This window comes from Malurus melanocephalus, unplaced genomic scaffold, assembly GCF_030028575.1.
Source record: "Malurus melanocephalus ecotype Western Australia unplaced genomic scaffold, MMel_1.1 scaffold_71, whole genome shotgun sequence".
In the NCBI taxonomy this organism is placed as follows: domain Eukaryota; kingdom Metazoa; phylum Chordata; class Aves; order Passeriformes; family Maluridae; genus Malurus; species Malurus melanocephalus.
Window position 1 is genome coordinate 2,490,819 of NW_026623303.1, and position 18,603 is coordinate 2,509,421.

The window sequence follows — 18,603 nt, forward strand, 5'->3', positions numbered from 1 at the left end:
TTTGTTGGGTTGTAATTATACCTCAGSAACCATGAGGTACAAACTTTGTCACAACTGGCACTGTTGTTGTTTTTAATAATGCTACAGAAGATACCAAGATGGTRTCTGATTTGGAACCATTTTTTGTGTGTTTTGTCCACCCTCACATTCAAGCAGAGTTCATACTGAGGGATTCCTGTAGCTGAATTGTACAAATAATTTGTGAATTCTCATTTAGCATAGCCAGAGGGCCTATTTCCTGTATTTATTTGGCTAGCACATCATTAATTTTATTTTTCTGAAATGTTATCTTCCTATTCTGAAACAACCTAGGATATTGCATCTCTGCTTTCTGGAAAAAAAATCTTGCTCCAATTTACAAGGCTTGCAGTGATTACCGCCTCCATTCCTGCTCATGGTCCAACAGCCCATTTCCCTCTGAATTATTTTATTGTGCCAGTTCTAAGCAATAACTTACATGGAAAAGCACATACTGACATTTATTATGTACTTGATCTTCCCTTCAAAGCATTATTGTACTCAGATACGAAGAGCAGCCAGCAGTGTGATATCAGCATGGACCTTGGGGCCATGGACTGTCATGGGCCAAGTGTCTGAATGGAGGGGCAGGAGACTGGTTCAGGCTCTTCACAGTGGTGCTCAGTGACAAGACCAGAGGCACTGCACACAAAAGGAAATGTGAAAGTTTCACTTAATATCGGGAAACTGTAAGCACTAGCACATACTGTCCCAGAAGTTATGGGGTCTCTATGCTTGGAGATAATCTAAAACCATTTGGACAAGGTCCTGGGCAATGGGCTTTAGATGTCCCTCCTTGAGCAGGGGAGTTGGACCAGGTGACCTGCCTTCCAACCTCAACCCTTCTGTGGTTTTGCAATCAGCCAAGGGCACGTTTGACAACCTCAGCTGTGACATGCACTTGGCCAGAAGTAGAAAAGAAAATTCCCCCCTTTATASTGAACATTAGAGAGTCTTGTCCTCTGTTCCCTTTACTAGCTAGAAAAGTAAATACTCGTAGGCTCTGTGGGAGAGAAAATATTATGGAAACACTGGGTTACCCATGGAGTTAGTCATCAGTATCGTCTGCATTGCCACCATCAGATTCTTTTGCTTCTGGTTCTTCACATCTCCACACAAGTCTTTGTGAAAGCAAATAGAAACAATATTCCTGGGCCAAGTCACTGGGGAATGATCATTCATACCCTGGACCAAAATGTTCACAGTGATCACTGGAGAAGTTGGACAACAGCGTCTTTAGTTCTAGTGTGTTGTAGGCTGAAACCCAAGAAAATGAAACATTTCCCTCTTCCTGAATATGGATTAAGAAACTTCCTAGTTTTCCTGTAGAGAGGTCYGAGTCTCAGTGGAGAAGGAACAGTTGCATAAATTTTTAAGCTTCTGGTTTAGAGCTGAAGTTGTAACAAAAATGTGATAATCTACTCTGCAGTTCAGTCATGGTTTCAATAAACTTCTCTAACTATGAGTAATGGTTAAAGAAGACCTTCAATTGCCATGTTTTCTGTGCACTAATTTCTTAGACGATTATGCTGTAACTAGTAATTTTCTGTCCAGAAATTGCTCTGAGGCTACGTTTCCTGAAAGATTGTCCATATGTCTTAAACTGATTATCGTTAACTCTTCTTGGTGAGGATAATTATCTATCAGTTGCCAGCCAGGCAGCAGAGATTATTTACTAGCAGCAACAGCTGCAGTCACTCGGTTTTTCTGTCCGTGCCCTAGAAATCATTTTAGCTAGGTTGTGACAGRCAGCAGAAACCAGTATACCCCAAAGGGCCGCTGGGCTTTGAGCGTGTGCTCCCCACTAAGCGGTGTCAGCAACATCAGATAAGGGCTTTGCATGGTACATTTAGCGTTATCCAGCCATCGGGTCACCACACGGGCAGGCACAGTGTGTAGTTTCCCTTCTAGACTAGCACAAATCAGTATGTAGCAGTTGTCCCCAGGACTTTCTGTAGCTGCAGAAAGTGCAAAATAAACTTTGGCTGTCCCAAAATTTGCAGATTTTGAGATGTAGGAGTKCTAGGGGCTGGCTGCACTTCTGTGAATTACACGTGTTTCTCACTAATTCAAGTACCATTTCTGAGCAGGGGGCCTTGCTCCTGTGGGTTTGGGTGGAGGTGATGTGGCCATCAGAAAGSGAGTCGGCACAGCACTCACTTGTTTTTGGTGACTGAAATGATATGCAATATTTGACTTGCCTGCACAGGGTTGGGGGAGAGCTGCTGAYGGGGTGCTAGGGCCAGGAGCAAGGCCAGGCACCGGGCTCCAGGCAGTGGAGTGCCATGATTGAGGCATGGACTCCACGTGAGCTTGTGAGATGTGAGGACATTTATTGCACAGTAGTAAATTCCTTATATACTGTAAATTAACCTGGAAGTAATTCTACACCACAGCACACTCCAATCAATTGCCTTGTCTCAGAACGTGTCCTTTCATGGTACTAGGTAAACAATACCTTTTATGGTAGCAGTGTTCTTTTAGAGAACTAGTAGTTACAAACTTTACTTGTGGCTTACCTACTTCACTTGTGATCAGTTATGTTTACTAATTCCAAGGCTTCTTCTGCAGCAAGGACAGGAGATAGGCTGACTTTCAGGGTCTGTCATTCTGTTGCTACCACTAGCAATATTCTGTAAGCCCACAGTGGAGCAGGCAGGTGGCAGGGCACTGCTCACCTTGAGTAAACAGAGCAGATCCAGCAGGCTGCTCAGACACTCCACAAGTGGTACCTCTAACCAAACCCCACAGGACACAGCTCATAACTGCCTTTATAGTCCACAGCTTCTCCCATGGTTTGACCACTGGTGGTGTGGGAAGTCTTCCCCTGGCAGTAGCCCAGTGCTGGAGGCTTTCCCTCCCCAGAATGGAAAACTCCCGCAGAGATAGAGCCCTTCCCTACTGCCCTAAGGGTGCCCACTGCAGAGAGAGCTCTTCTGCTCCCCTCCCGGGGGGCTGCCCAGCAACAGAGCCTTTCTGTGCATGTGCTGCACGTGCTGTCACTGCCAAGGTGTCTGTCCTTCTGGTACTTTTCCATTCCACAATCAAACACCAGATTCATAACCCACAGTTCATGAAATAAAACTAAACAATGTCGAGGCATTAATATTTTAAAATTAAATCAGTTCCTCACAGCAGTGCATTAAAAAAAGGGCAATTGCAACCTCACAGATGCTGGTTTTGGCATTTTCTCTTTTGATTTAAAATAGCAAAGCCGATTCAAACTTATTTATGAGATTAAAGCATTTCTGTATTTTCCCCTTGAGCCATTTTTCATTCAAAAGCTGTTTGCATTTTCCTTCTTTTGCTGGGACTAAGCATTAGCTAGTTACTTCCGGAAATTAGCACTATTTGAAATTTTCAGCATTCTTGTGTAACATGCTTTGGGTTTTAAGCCACTCTGGTGGATAGGATGTCYCTGAACCAAAGTACCCAGGGAAGGAATTCTCCTTGGACTAGAAACAACAGACCGAAAGTGGCAAATGCTGCACCAAAAGCAGTAAATAGCTGCACAGCCCCTGCTGTCTGAGGACAGCCTGGGGTTGCTGCTTTGCTGAGAGGGGCAGAAGTTCGACAAGCCTTGGGGCCTGGATACCAGCACATGGTCAAGCCTGGCTGCAGCAGACGAAGAAATATTGGCTTTTTCCCTTTGTAAGTCAGGCCTGTAAAGGTGTCCTCTTCAATCCTGGTGTTTGCAATGGGTTTGTTTTGAGGGAGGAGGGAGAAATTACTGGTTAGGTGTAATTTAATCTTAGCTGTTCAATCTGAGAAAACTGATACCTTCTCTTTTAATAATGAAAAKAAATGTTTGTAGAGGATGTTTTTCAGCATCCTTTGAACTAACGTTGATRAAATAAGTAGGATAAAATCAAATAGCTTCACTACAATTATTTATCTAATTTTTTAAGTTTTATTTTTTCTTTTAGAGCTTCTAGCATTTTGGAGCATGGAGAAAATACAAAAATACGAGTGGCACTGGTAAACCCTCCCAGGAAATTAATTGAACAAAAGGACTATAATTACTTTGCAGAAATTCCTAGTTAAGCTGCTGGAGACTTCAGAGGAGTGGGGCATTACCAGGGAATATTTGAGATTGGTAGTAGGGAGCTGCTGTTGAGATGTGGAGTTACAGGGAGGTAGCTCCAGCAAGTGTCAGARGAYATGGCTGATCAGTGCCTTGCTGCAYCCTGTYCAGCCATCGACTGTCAGCTCCTGAGAGATTTCCTGGCAATTCTCAGACCCTTTTGATTTTCACATGTAAGGTTACAGGAAAAAGAACCAAGCTGATTTTGGTCACTTGAGTGAACAAAGAAAACAAAATATTCTTTTTTTTTATAAGAAACACCATTCTTTCAAGTTTTCTCCATTGACTGCACAGAGTGTTGCCCTGTGCTGTGCCGTGTGGTTCCTTGTGGGATGCAAGGGTAGAACCAGGGCCACAAGAGTACTGGGATTCCACCACAGGGATGAACATCCCCACCAGCRTTCACCAGCCAGCTTCTCTGGGGAGCCACATATGGTGCTTCTAGGGTCAAGAAGAACATCTGCACTGTATCTCATAGGCTCCTTGCAAAGAAGCCACCAGCACTTGACAGGGGCCAGGAATTTCTCTAGCACTGAGAAGATTTAACCCAGAGGATTTGGTTTCCAGGTAGCCTCTGTTACTCTGTTATATGGTTAATCCCAGAGGAACCATGTTACCCGCTTCTTTACAGCGTCTGCCCCAAAGAGCTGGAATGAAAAAAAAAATGTATTTTAGGATCTTTCATCTGTGTTTGCTTTTTAATTTTTAAATTTTTTCATTGCTCCTTAAGAAAGTTGCCTTGCCACCCTCAACTCTTGCAGCATTCGATATTTTTGATTTTTCTGTGAAGGAGTACAGCAGTGGAGRGGATCCTGGTTTTAGGCAAACTGCTCAAGGCCTTTCTCTATCAGGAGGGAGGCTCAGCTCCCTCCTTGGATGTGTGAGTGTTGGTGTAAGGCTGTAGCTGCAGCCAGCACTGTCCCACAGACAAATGTGCTGCTGGGGCAGACAGCACTGACCCAAGCTCCTCTGGCCTCTTCTTTGAACAGCTTCAGGAACAAATGTCCTTTGAATCATCTTTGTAAAATATTGCTACAATTACGTCGGATCCTGAGGCCGTGTGATGGTCATGTGTGCTAATCACCACCCCAGCACTTTTCCAGTCACAACTAACAGATGGATCTGCCTCCTTGGGATCAGAGCAGCATCTCAGCTCTGCCCTGAGCAATGCCTGTGTCAATGACCATGTGACAGTGGTTTGGGCCTGATCTTGTCATTGTTCAAAGCAAAAAGCATTCCTCCTTCCCCCTGAATGGAAGGAGGAGAGGGAAGGGAGGGCTGAAAAAGAGCCATGTTTTGTAATGTTTTTCGTGGCAGACAATAATTCAGATTGAAAACATACTTAATTCCTTACACTTCACTCTTTGTTCAGAGTTAGAGAAAAATTAGGGTCTTGATAAAAGGTCTAAATATTTTGCATTATACTTTACAGAGTTGTTAGTAATGTAGTTACAAATGATGAAGAAAATACCTGGTAACCAGTCGGAAAGTAAGAATTTTGATGCTTTCATTTACCATCTAGTAACTGAACAGTCTGAGGAACCACTTAGATGACAAGAGAAATATTTTCAGAAATAAAATCACCAAGGGTGTTTTCTGGTCTGATGCCTGCAAGTCTTGCAGAGCAGCACATGTGGCTGGTGTCGCCAGCCCAGAGAGTGTGTGCAGATTCATCATCATTGCAAGATTTCTTCTTCTGATATCAAAAGCCTCTCTGAAGCAGAGCCTGACTTGTGCCCAGGCCCATGGATGTGCACARATTAGAGCTGTGGGTGAGTATCAGCACACCTTGCCTGCCCACCCAACCTTCTCCTTCTATCAGTGCAAGAACAGATAGGAAGAAGTTGTAGTTTTACACTCGAGTGCAGCCAGTTCTAGTGCAAAGATGGCACAGAGAGCCATGGGCCCTGCTTGTGCAACGCTGTGAGATCATTACAGTCATGTGATGAGCTATCTCGATTGTTTGGCACCCCAATTGTAATCTGTGGTTACATACRAGGCCAACCGCAGCAATACCTGCAAATATGGTTAAAGCTGATCTACAGCATATCAGCTGGAAAAGGAAATGTATCTGCTCCTTTGCACAAGGAACTTGAACAAAAACTGTTTGTTTCTTGTACGTGACAAAAAAGCAGCCTCTGGGGCCCAGTGGAATTTCTAGAAGACAGGCTAAAACCAGCTTTCCTACACTGAAGCATTATTATCCTCTGGGATGTCTCTTCCTCCAGTAAAAACTAAAGACGTCAGTCTTCAAGCAAATGGTTATTTTAAATTAAAAAGAGTAGTTTTYCCGGTGGTAGATTAAACATGAAATGCACACTGGCACACGTTTTTCTAAGTTCAAGTTCATGTCAAAATCTGGAATCACTCAATGCATTTGAGAAGTGGGAAGGAGAGGAGGCAGGGAAGCCAAACTTAGAGATATCAGAGCTGTCTGGCTGGTGGGGCTGAGCTGATCCTCTCAGGGAGCAGTTGTACCTGCTGTGAAATCCAGGGGAGCTGGAGGTCAYTCCTTCAGTGGGGAGACCAGGACAGACCTTTTGCAAACTCTCGTGAAATGGGAAGGCAACACAGCAGCAGTTTGCAGGAGTGAAGGGGCCCTGCAATATGGCTGAGTTGTAAGAGCTATACTGAGAATGGGGTGTCAAACCAAGCAAAGACCCCAAACATGGGGAGATTCAACCTCAAAGCTCATCAGCTACAGAGACTTCAGCTGCCTCCCTGGAAAATGAATTCTAGTATTTAGCATTGCAGTCTTGGACAGCAGCCACATCAGCTGCTTCAGGGGAGGTTGGAAACAAGTACCCAGCTTGGCACTGCACCACACCTTGGGAATTGCTGCCTCATGGSGGGGATGTATCTTCTTAACACAAAGCAGTGACCGATGTTTAGCACCCTGCACCACAAGGCTGGATATTCCTTCTAACTTTCTATCCTTCTATGCACTGGTTACTGATATATCAGTATAAGAATATCAGTGTCATGGTGAATATTTCTGATGAAACTCTTCCACTARATTTCTTTTTAAGAGCCCAAAAGTAATAAAAGCCTTCTTAAGAAGAAAATTAGTTGAATATTTTCCTGCTTCCCTGAGCAGTGTTGCGCAGACTTGATGCAGTTGGTAATGAGGTTCCAGGTCATTTCTTATTTTGGGTACCATCTGCTGCAATGGGAAATAACAACCAAGTGTATTTTATAAACACCATATGAATATGGTTCATTTTGTTCAATAATGTCCAAAACCTCTCTCCTAAGTATATGCTGAACTTGAAAAGACCATTCCTGAACATTCGTACAGTTTCAGGAAGTCTATCACATCCAAGCAGACAGACTCAATATAATTCTTTCGAAATATATGTTAGCATTTTACCCCAAGTGTAGAAAGTGGGCTGCACAGGGCTGCTGTGACAGCCAGCCCTAAGTCTATGCATTATGACTTATGCATATTATGCATATTATGGCATGACTATGCATGACAGACTAACCGTGGAGACTTTACAGGAAGAAATACTTTACAATTTGCATTAGTCTTTTACCTACCCTTTGTGCAGCATTTTTAGTCTTGCTGTCAAGGGGCCTTTTGTCATGAAAAAAGATCTGATTATTTTTGAGAAGTCTGTCAATGAAACTATTTTACCAAATGCCTGCAGATGCAACTTGCTAAACTGTTTGCTTCTGAGGATACTCACTGGTACTAGGATAACTCCTGCCAAAGCATCTTCTCCATTACATCCTTAGCAGTGCTTCCCAGCACCCACCTGTAGTCCTTGTGCAGCTGCTCCTCTCCTCCGTGCCTGCCACAGAAGTATGTGGGAAGAAGTATATAGAAAGGATAAAAGTAGACAGGCTAAATGTGTGGAAGAAATAGATTCTGTGCTATTTTGTYCACGCAGTCTGAACAAGCTCCTGAGACAGTCTGGCACAGACACCATCCACCTCCCTYGGGAAGCACTCCACAGGGTTGATGGCACCCAGCTCTACTGCCTGAAGGAGTTGCTCCGAGGACAGGGAGACAGAGCAATTTGAGGTAATTGCACAGCTGATTTTGGCTGGAAGGAAAAAAAAAATCTTCCTGCCAGAGAAATAGTTTAACTACTGGAGCAACATAGTATGTACCTTCCAGTTTTGTTTGTTCTGCAGCTGCAATTAATTTATTCCTTTGTAAAATTCCAGATCATGAATAATGAAATATATTAAATAAAAGCAGGTCTAATACTGATGATTGTGCCATTCCATTAAGGGTCGTATCGAAACAGAAGTAGATCCCATTATGTTTTGCTTAAAGAAGGTTTCAGTCCATGCTTAGGCACCACACAAACCAGCATCTGGTCCTCCAGCAGGTAGGATTTTGTACTACATGGCATGAGGAACCAGCTGAAATGAGTAAGTTAACTTATTAGCTTAACTCTTGCCTCCTGGTTTGCTCCCTAGTCTGCATTAACCTGTTGTAAAGAGCAGCCTGTGGCTCTGATAGGAGGCAGATCATTCCAGTAATATTTTTTAACCATATTAATTGTATTCTAAGATTCAAAATCCGATAGTTAATGACTACAAAATTACCCCTTAAATTAGGAGGTTAATAGCCCTGTAGATTGTCTCTACTTTTTCTTTCATTTAAGCTTCTCTCCCAGGATTTAGCATTATTATTGAAATCTTTCCCACGTGCCCAGTGGACTGTGCAGAGGCAGCACAAGGAGGAGGCAATGCCACCAGGCTGGGACAGATGCCCACAGGGGCAGGGCTGACAGTGTCTCCTCATTGCCTCCCATGTGAAATGTTCAGTGTCATTTCTGAGCTTTGACCTCTTCCACCTGCTCAGCACAGATTCTCTTTTCGATGCTCTTATCTTTAGTCTGCATGCCATGACCAACCATACCTTATGGGAAGTTTTCTTCTCCTTTCCCACTCCAAGTTCCTGTTTAGAAACAGATCTGAAGTAGTCTATCACTAACCAGATTGGCCACTTCTTTCTTCCATTTTCCTCTTCACTGCAACATAGCTTTGCATTCATTACAATGTCTTATTTACAAAATTAACCCTAGAAAAGATCATTCTCCCTCTTTTAGTCTCAGACATTACTTCATCTAATTGCAGCACCCTGAATGAGGATCTGATATGTGGGATTGGGTAGAAGGGAGCCCATTTACACTGCTGGCTATATCTTGCCACAACTTTCTTCCCAAGCACTAAATTGCCTCCTACCTCAGGCCTGGTCATAGTGAAAATGTGCTTGAACATTTGAGAAGACAACTAGAAGACAATGTACCCATATCTATGCAAAAAATAAAGCACTTCATTGTTCAATGAAAAGCATCTTGCAAAACCAAGAATAGGAGTTCTCAGAATTCAATTTAAAAAAAAATGCCTGTAGTGGGAGGTTCAGGTGACACACCAGCCATGCTGTCCCTTGACATGAGAGTGGATGCCCTCTCTGCCTGGGCTTTGCCCACCTGCAGCATGCTCTCCAGGRTGGTCTTGCTGCCTGGCACCACACCAGAGCTGGGAAAGAAAGCTCCTTCTGCAGAGAGCTTTGCTCTTGAGTTTGAAGAGCAAAAAGATACCTTATGCACTTAGCAAGAGAGCTGGTCTGCACAGATCTGTGAACTGGGACCTTCACCAAACCTTGTTCATATTGGTAATGACAAACAAATTAGGACGGAAAAGTGAATAGGTTGAGATAAAGGATAATGATCACTTGCTAATTACCACCATGGGCAAAGAGGACTCGATGTGACACCTAGAGACATGATTTAGGGGTGATCCTGGCAGTGCTGGGTTAATAGTTGGACTAGATGATCTTGAAGGTCTTTTTCAAGCRAAATGACTTTATGAACCTATGAAGTTGGTGGAAACAGTCAGCTCAAAATTTCCTTTTCTTCATAACTTTTACTCTTTTAGTATTTTTTTTACTACGTTTTTATCCCTAGATGTATATTTGGATTGGCTCCATTTTGGAGTCCAGGTTTTGCATAGTCTCTTACTTTCCAAAGCATTATCCAAACAGGTTTTAAAATGCATTTGAGCCTAGCCAAGATCACAACTTTTGTTTATTAACTTTTATTTAGTCGTTTATTAACTCATATGTATTTACTTACCTTTATTTATGTATCTGTTTATTCATTTAATGAAATAGGCACATACTTAAAAAAAACTTACATAAAATACCATTATGTCGGGGCATGGAAGCAGAATCAGCATTTAAAAACCAGGTTTGAAAGACAGCACATGTTTTTGCATGTTTGCATGTACGAATGCGTACTCTTCRGGTGCAGAATTCGTCTGGTTTGGCAGGGTGTGATGCTAATTGCAGTGTGCTGAATTCTTTGAACATGGGCTCTGTGTGTGGATTTCCCCCTCCTGAGTATAAGACCATTTAGGCTGCATGTATTTTTAAAGTAAAATTAGATATCTGTGGAAGGTTTACAGTAATTCACTCTCAATTTAGGGTTGTTTTTTGAACCAGAACAAATAGCTGAGCATCTGTTGCCCTGAAAATGTTACAAAATGCAGTCACCAGGCAAAAATCAAGCATCTCTGAAAATGATTATTTTGGCTACATAATCAAGCAAGCAATTACTGCATTATCTGCAAAGTATGATCATACATTATTAATACATTTTCAGAGAAAAAGGTTTCAGTAAATGCAGTTTTTCTGGCTTTTATGTTACTCAAGACTCAGACGTAATTCTAGCTGATTGAAAATACTTCATGGCTTGTCATTTCCCAGTTTAAGGTGCAGTTTGGTTGGACATGAGAGACAGTAAGGAAGGAGCAGGAATAACAGAAGGATATGGACGTTTGTGTGAGTGATTACAGACATCCTTCCTATGTGTCATGCATATCCAAAGCCAGAGAGCCAATTTTCCAGTGGAAAAGGATTTACTGAATGYGAACAGTATAGTGTGCTGTGCTATATAAAGGACATTGTATTTACATGTTCAGATGTACAACCAGGCAAGCATTTTTCACTGAGCACCAGAGTTTCATGTCATACAGAGAGTACATTTTCAGAGCTGGGAGAAGAGCCTGAGAGAGATGCTCACTGACCTTTGATGTTCTAGGCTGCTATTACTTCACAAACTAATTCCCATCTTCAAAAGCATCTTAAAGTGGGATTAATTTCAGTTAATTTTGGCTGTCTGAATGTTAGGCATCTTAGCCAATCTCCCACCCCAGTTTATTTTTGCAACCAACAGAGACTGTTTCACCTGTCTTGGATGCTTACCCTGGGACAGGATGAATCACTCGGCTTACAAAGATGGCATTTATACTKCTGAAGATGTGGGAGGTGAATCCTTTAAACATTAACAGTTTCAGTCAGTTTGTAAATGACTTCTGGAAAYGGAAATTAGTTTTCCAATTGACTCGGGAAAGTGAGTGTTGCCTCAGCCCTGACACCACCCAGCAGTACAGTCTTCTTACTCAGCTGCACGCCATAACCTAATGTCACCACCCAGAACAGAAAGGTTCACAGCCTGGTTTTGGACAGATTCTCTCTGTATCCCGCTTCCTTTTATAAGAGATGGCTAAAAGTGTATCCTAAAATGTCACCAGGAAATACTTGTGCCTTATGGACAAATATCCCAGATTGCTTGGGGATTCATCCATTAAGATTGCTTTAAAGAAAATATGACCAAGACTTATCTGGGAAAGATCTGCTCACAACTTGTGCTAGTGCCAAAAAGACTTCTAGAAGGAAGTTAGTATAGAGGGTATGTGTGTGTCTGTGTGTGTGTGTGTGTGTGTGTGTGTGTGTGTGAGAGAGAGAGAGAGAGAAAGTTTGTGAAAACATTGGCAGTCAGGCATCACAATAATTAGTTACACAAATTACCACTAATGGGTGGCAGCAACAAACACCATGGGATAAATTCATCCTTGGCATGAAGAGGAGTAATTAATCCTAAATGCACCCTTGTGATATAGGTAAGTATTCTKATTACCCCAGTTTGACAGAGGCAGAGAGGTGATGTTTTGCCCTTGGCAATTCGGCTTTCCAGAAGGCTGACTGACATAATTTATGGTGGAGGATTACGCTATTCTCTTTAGATGACATTTCTTGTAACATTGCAACACTATCCCATAAAGAGATGCATGGGGTAGCAGAGATTTTGGAAAGCTGATTTTCAGCTAGAAAATTCAGCAAGCAGGTTCACATTGAGGTGATCTGGAAAACCTCTGAACACACTACACGGCAGAGTTTGTGCTGGCACAAACACATCAGTAAGGAAAGCTTGCTTTTCAGCAATGCAAACTTTCTGAGTGTCTTTTTTCCTTTGAAAATTCACACTTTGGGTACGTAAACAACACCTCTGCTCAGCTTTTRAGGTTTTCTATAAAGCAGTCCCTGACTGGGCTATAGGCTTTCCCCTGCAGCACATGAACCAATCATCCCAATGCAGTGCTAGAGCCTGTTCCCTTCCCCAGTTTATTTGCTGGTAAAACTTGATGACCGTCAGCTCACAGAGTGCTGTGGCACATTGGTAAATCTCCCAAGCACAGGAACATTTCAAAGTCACGCCTTCAAAGATGTGCTATCCATAGCATGAGGAGACTTYAACCATATACCATATGTTTAGCATATAAAGGTTTCAACACATAGCAAGTTACAGCTGGACAGACAGATTGTATGTTGAATTTCCCCCATACTGTTCTGTAAAGCCCACAAGCTATTTGCATTTGCTGTGTGTTTTCACTCTGTGCAAATAATTTTGATAATAAAAATCAAAATCTGCTAGGTCACAGAAATCTATGTTTCTTGACTGAGAATGAAGCTTTGGAACAAACAACAACAAGCAATCTAGATTGGTGGGAATTCAAGGAATACTTTTGGTATATGTTTCTAATGCTAGGATGTTGGGTAAAAAATAGCATCTTACTACAAGACAAAAACACAATCAGACTGAATTGCTGCTGCACAATGTTTACTTAATTACACAGGAAAAGAAATTAAAGACATCTATATTTCTTGTTCATAGTTCAGCTTTTAATATTTCTGAGCCAATGAGTTTATCCCTTAAATTTTGAACTTCCTTAAATTTTAAAATTACTTAAAATGTTAAAATTACAAAWTTCTGGTTTCTTTTCTCAGAGAACTTTGAGACCATTCTGGAACTCTCAGAGGCCAAAATTCTTAGAATACTTTCTTAATTTGAAACTCCAGGTACAGGACACCAGTTTTTTGAAATGATGTGCATTAGTAGAAAATGTCATACCAAAAATTATTTAAGAGACACACCAAGAGACAGATCATCACAACATTCTTATGATTACATTCCCTTATTCCCTTCTGTGAGGGAAGGGAATAAGGCAATGTGACACACCAATTGCCTCCACGTAAAAGGCAAAAACATTTCAAGCAAGTCTTTGTAGAAATCTTAGGAGCKGTAAGCATTTAGGTAAGTAATAAAATATATATTTTTTTAAGTGCCCTTTTAAATATATAGGTATCCTAACAACCTAAATAAACCCTGGCATTTTACATTTGGACAAATGCCCATCTGTGTCTAAAAACATCTCCCCTGCCTTCTAGGCTCTCCTGTCTCCCCAGAAGGGCAGGGCACTGTGAGGCACAAATTCAGACTCGCAGATTAGCGATGAACAAGTGCCAGGGACTCTCGAAGGTGCTGCCTGCCGGGTCCCTCCCTGTGACATACATGGCTCCGAGCAGGAGTGCCTGGGCTGGCCACAGTGTCCTGTGAGGAGCAAGGCAGGCAGTGTGTCCAGAGACCATGTCAAGTTTCACAGATAAAGCTATCCCTCAAACTTCTCCTTAAATGAGCTGCAAATCAGGCTTTATGTGCCAAGATTGAGCACCTGGCAGAAAGTCAGATTTTTCTCATCTTCAACTGGGGTGTCACTGCCAGCTGCTTTCCAGGGCAAAGGAAAAGAGCCCYGAGAGCCTGAGCAACAAAAGGTAGGCCAGCTTCAGCTTCTGTGATCCCCTCCCTGAGCTCCATTTAATCATAGGGAATGGAACCACTAGACTGTCATTTCTGTCCCTGAGTCTCTGTGGTCCATATGGGGGACATTTTTCAGTCTTCAATATAAAAGACTCCAAAAACATTGGCTTTTCATCCATGCTCAGAAAAAGCCAGGATGCAAATCAATCAAATGTCTTCAGAAGCCCTTGGGAGCAAAATAACATAGTCATTACTTCTCTCATGGAGGCAATGGTTGCCACTCTAATTAAAGCTTGAGCTGTGTTGTGCACTGAGGAAAGAATAAAGGTCTAAAAAGTCTGATAGAGAGAATTACAAAATATTTCAAACGGAGAAAAACAGTGAAGAAATGGGACTGTCTCTTCTCAAAATGATATCCTACCGCTGAGAATATCACTACTGTATTTGCAGTGCATTGAGTGTGTTCGCGGGCATACACACATGTGAACACAAAGAGAGAAGAAGAGAAACCCCCTGACCCAGGCGGTTTCAGTTTAGCCCCGTTGCAAAACGTAGGTGGTTTATTATATTTTAGTTGGGGCAGAAAGGAAGCAAACGGCCCTCACAGGGAAAGCGGTGGGGGCTGCCTGTCCCGTGAGCAGATGCTCAGGAAGCCGAAGCGCTGCTGCAGCCTGTGCATAGGAAGCGCTGCCCTCGCCGAGCCCCCAGCCCGAGCCCCGCAGCCCCCGCCGCCAACCCCCGCCGCTTATCGAAGGTGCGGCCGCTTCCTCGCACCGCCGGCTGTGGGGCAACCTGCTGCTGGTTATTGCATAACAAAGCGCTTGCACAAGAGGATCTTAAGAAAGGATCAAATAATTAACAGTGAATAACTGCCACGGCGTGTTTTGACAATCTGAACCCGRACAATAGTTAGGGGGAAAATAAAGAAGCGTGAGAGAAGCTGTTTCCTGAAATGGGCTGTTTCCTGAAATGGTGCACGGCTGATTTAAATCCTATGTCACTTTTTCTAGCTAAAGGCTAAGCCTTAATTAGTCCAGACCAAACCAGCTGGGGCTTAATCATTAGCCTACTTATCTAATGATGGGTTATCTTTCACAAGCCCAAGTTAAAACACAGATCTTTGCTCTCGTGACCTCTTGCACATCTTCTGAGTTCTGCCTCAGCACAGCCTGATGTGCCCCAGTCTCACTCCTCACCACAGGACCCAAGTGATGCTTGGCTGGTCCACTGGGAGTTATTGCAGTAAAGGTACCCAACCATGCCAACCATGAGTTGGTCAAGTACAAATTTCTACCAAGAAAGAGATACAGAAACTTGGCCAGAGATGGGATAAATGGCATCAGGACAGTCTTCTCCCTCCGAAGCAGCTGCAGACAAGATTTCCCCTGTAGCTGCCAAGGGCATGCATGAACACAGGGGACATTTTGCAGGAAACCTAACTTTGCAGGTAAAGTACCATGGGGGGATGAGCAAGAAAAGATTCTCTGGGTATCCCCACCCAGATGACAGAACTGGAGACAATTTTATTTCCTTTGTTCACTGTTATATCACCTTGCCCTAATACCTGTAAGAGAAAGAATAATATCCCCAAATTCGGTGAAATTAGACAGGTGAGTTTTCAGGCAGTTACAGAGCAGGACTGGAGCACATGACAAGTTAGAAATAAGATACCTCATACGAGAACATTCATAAAGGCTTGTCCACTGCCATGTTACTGCAGCTTATATTTGCAAACTAAAAAAAGATTTCTCATTGAAGAAAGCAGTGTAGSTCCTTGGACAAGGAGCTTTAGCTCACAGTTATTGATAATCACTGCCAACTTACAGCACAAAGGAGAAATGCTCTTTTCTGCTGATGAATTCCAGGTCTTTGGATGGGATGGTCAATGAGGTCTGTTGGTAGGAACCCAAAATGGCACCACGTGGGAACTCACATATCAGTCAAGAGCTTCCTGACATCATAATTGCATCACCCATAACATTTAGCACCTGAAGCTCTGGCAGAGGATAAGCATAGATTTGGGAGCCTTCTGCAGCCTTTTGGCAAGAGTAGGGAGAACTCTATCAAAAAATGCAGGATACTGCCCTTGTCTCAGTGCAAGGTGGCAGACATGTGTCAAGGTGCTGGGCAGGATGAGTATTCCTTCCTTGGTATCCTAAGGCAGTGCTCAAGCATATAAAGAAATTTATCTGTTATTATTCAACACCCATAGTAAAATGGTATTAAGTCAGAATCTGCTATTAACTCATTAATGGCTGGACTTAGATTCTTCCAGCATGAATTACACACTAATGCAAAATGCATTATGCTTTTATGGTAAAATCCCACTAACTGCACCAAGAGGTTAATTAAATTGGAGAGAAGAAAATAAAGAGGCTTTTAGAATGAATTATTCAGGAGGTCATTAAGAATCAGGCACACAGTAGAAGCATGATACTTAGAAATCCGAAATGTAAACACACATTCCTGGATTAATGTAAGATTAAGAAGATAAAGAGACGTTATCTATGTGCTGCTACTAACTWTTGTTAAACAGCAGAGTTAGCCTACATGCCTTTAAGAACCACTTAACTGAGAATATTTCTGGTGCAGAGGACTAAGGAGGGTGAGATGGATACTCTAAGGGGAGCAGTATCTGACCCCAGAAGGCTCCCTCATTCTGTGCTGGCCACTTGGGTCTCCTTTTGCCTTGGACCTGCTCCTTCCTGCTCCAGGTAGCACAGTTTGGRGTACAGTGACTGCAAACACCTCCTAACTGTACCGACACCAAATGACCAAGTGCCATGATCCCTGGGCACCCCCTGCCAGAGCCATCGTGGGGTGTGGGTGACAGTCAGCATCTGCCTTTGCCCACCTCTGGTGCCCTGGATGTGCAGAGTCATCCAGCCCAATGGCACTGACTGTTCCTCAGGGGAGGAAATCAAAACATATGGAGCCCAGGTTTTCTTGGGGGAGGCAAAGAAAGTGGCAGTAGCCTTCCTGCTGCCTTGGCCCCAAGGTGGGCATGACTCCAAAAGTGGGGCCATTTTTCTTTGTTCCCACTCATGTCTCTGCTCTCAGAGCTGATTTTGACCAAAGCYGGGCAGCTTAACTCTATACCAGCCCCCCATCCCACAGTGTGTGAATCACTTCCTGAGCTGTCAGATGGAGGAGAAGTCTCAAGCACAGATGCTCTTTCTCCGAGAAGACTTTACTTGACGGATGCTCTGGTGATCAGCAGATTCAACAGGACAGGCCCTTGCAGTATTTTCTGAACACTGAATGCTTTATTTGTCTCCCCTTGTGAAGCTGCAGTGCAGCCACTGCTATTTTCAGCTACAGAAGTGCCATTTTAAACTTTGAAGAAATGACAAATGCATGAATTAATGTGAGTTTTCTGGGCCTGAGACTCATAGTTAGAAAGACTCCATTGGGGTAATGAAAATTGAGRTTATAGTATATATAAATTATACTTATGCTCCATTTGTGGTCCCTTTATGCAGTCAGAAAGATATCAAAAGGTACATGAACATTAGATCTCCAGTCTAGATTACATCTGTTTGAGTCAAGGGGACCAAAGGAATTTGGAGTGAYAAAACATGGTGCTTACCTCTGGCTCTGTGAGACCCTTTGTCTTAAGCTGTCTTGAGGTGCGGTCTGCAGATCATTTTAAGAGCTGTAATAGAGGGGAGTAGAAAAATGCTGTATTACCATCCCAGCCTGGAGCTGTGCCCTGTTACCCTTCTCTCTATGCTTAATAGAAGGAATTGATATTGCAGACTCTTGAATGTAATTTCTTTTCATTATTAACCAGCTGAAAACAATTTATTTCTTCACCTTAAAAGTAACTCACTTCTATTTCCATTGAGAAATGGCTGCTGTGTTGATGAAAAGATCCTGCTTTCCCCAAAMCAGCTCAAATATTTGGAAATGAATACTGCAAAGCATAACTTAAATTTTTCTGAACAGACTGGATTTCAGTTGAAGAACAAATGGAGAACAAGGCTTGGGGATGCCATGTCCCAGTGCRGTCAATCAAAATGACAAATGTTGTGCGAGTTCAAGGATCTATGTCAAGTCTCTGCCACAGTGAAGGGGCATTCTTGGAAGGTCAGCTGCTGTCATGAGATGTTTGCTGTGATCTTCCCTCTGAAATGGATTAACATGGGCACTTCTTCAGCCTGGATTTGGCCTGGATAAAGAGCCAGAGGGTGAATTTCTAGGGGAAGCTTGAACCCAGTGTTTCATGATGTTTCACAAAATTTATGCTCCAGAGAAGAATAATTTTCTACCACCACAGAAACACTCACTTCTCTGTCAGGACAGAGATGTGACCTTTCAGTTTGGAGGAGTTTTACTTTCTGATTACCTTTTGTGATTTCATCTGTAACTTCCAAGACGAATGTTCAGTTTGAAGCCAGCTCATCCACAGTCCSTGGTGCCATAACCAACATTGTCACCTGAGAGGCAAAGCCCTAAGTGCCAAATAAGCTCCTTGGAAAGGAAGATCTTTGCTCGTGAGTTCAGTCTGCTTTGCTAATGGTGGCCACACTGGCTGGGCAGCCACTGCTGTGGAGCTGACAGGCTCCAGTGACTGAGCRTCCTGCATGGGATCCGACCACC